Below are 1,610 nucleotides of genomic sequence, written 5' to 3'. Positions count from 1 at the left end.
CCAGCCACCATCTTGTCTTGAGGGGGAGAGGGCCTTGCCTGGAAGACAAAGAGCCCTCCTCCACCACGCATCTTTAGGGGGAAGAGAATCCAGGCCTGGAAAGACAAAGAGCCCTCTCCAACGCACGCATTTGAGGGGGAGAGCGGCCTGGCCTGGAAGCAAAGAGCCCTCCTCCAACCACCATCTTGAGGGGGAGAGAGCCTTTCCTGGAATACAAAGAGCCCTCCTCCAACCACCATCTTAGGGAGAGAGGCCGAGGCCTGGAAGACAAAGACCTCCTCCAACCGCCCATCTTGAGTGGGAGAGAGCCATGGCCTGGAAGACAAAGAGCCCTTCCTCTCCTCCACCACCAATCTTAGAGGGGAAGAGGGCCAGGCTGGAAGACAAAGGAGCCCCTCCTCCAACCACCATCTTTGAGGGGAGAGAAGGCTGGGCCTGGAAGACAAAGAGCCGCACATCCAACCACCATCTTGAGGGGGAAGAGGCCTGGCCTGAAACAAAGAGCCCTCCTCCAACCACCATCTTGAGGGGGAGAGAGGCCAGGCCTGGAAGACAAAAGAGCCTCCGCCACCAGCCCATCTTGAGGGGGAGAGAGGCCAGACACTGGAAGACAGAGCCTCCTCGCAAGACCGACCACCATCTTTTGAGGGGGATAGAGGCCTGGCCTGGAAGAAAAAGAGGCCTCCTCTCGCTCCATCCAACCATCTTGAGGGGGAGAGAGGCCAGGCTGGAAGAAAAAGAGCACTCCTCCACACCATCTTGAGGGTGGGAGAGGCGCGGCCTGGAAGAAAGAGGAGCCCTCCTCCATTTCCACCATCTTGAGGGGAGAAGCCAGGCCTGTAAGAAAAAGAGCACTCCTCGCAACCACCATCGTGAGGGGGAGAGCGGCCAGGCCGTGAGACAAAGGAAGAGCCCTCCGCCAACCAGCCATCTTGAGGTGTAGAGAAGGCCGAGGCCTGGAAAGAAAAAGAGACCTCCTCCAAACCACATCTTGAGGGGTGAGAGAGGCCGTGGCTGAAGACAAGAGGCCCTCCTCCAACCACATCGTGAGGTGAGAGAGGCCTGGCCTGAAGAAAAAGAGGCCAATCCTCCATCCAACGCATCTTAGTGGGAGAGGGCCGGCCTGGAAGAAAAGAGCCCTCCTCCAACCCCCATCTTGAGGGGGCAGAGCGCCTGGCCTGGAAAGAAAAAGACCTCCTCGCACCACCATCTGAGGGGGAGAGAGCCAGGCCGGGAAGACAAAGAGCCCACTCCTCCATCGCACCATCTTGAGGGGGAGAGGGCCTGCAATTTCAATCAGCTGTACGCCGCTATATCATTGCGGAATAGCGGTCTAGAAATAAAACTTATTATTATAAGCTTATTCTAGAAAAGTTACTTAAAATTTAATATCTGTCTGGCGTTTGACTCTCCTTTCATATTCTCGAGTTATAAACCACTTTCTGACCGCATTCTTCTTTCCTGGATAATATAAATTCTTTCCAGTTTTCTTAATTGTCTAGGACGCAGGGGTTCCAAATTTTGATCCTCCAATAGTTTGACCATACTCAGGAATTCTAACAGCGGAAATCAAAAAACTCTGGAATGCCAAGTTTCGGAACCACTGGCAA

Source organism: Sceloporus undulatus, chromosome 4 (assembly GCF_019175285.1).
Source record: "Sceloporus undulatus isolate JIND9_A2432 ecotype Alabama chromosome 4, SceUnd_v1.1, whole genome shotgun sequence".
NCBI lineage: Eukaryota > Metazoa > Chordata > Lepidosauria > Squamata > Phrynosomatidae > Sceloporus > Sceloporus undulatus.
This window is presented reverse-complemented; position numbering follows the sequence as displayed.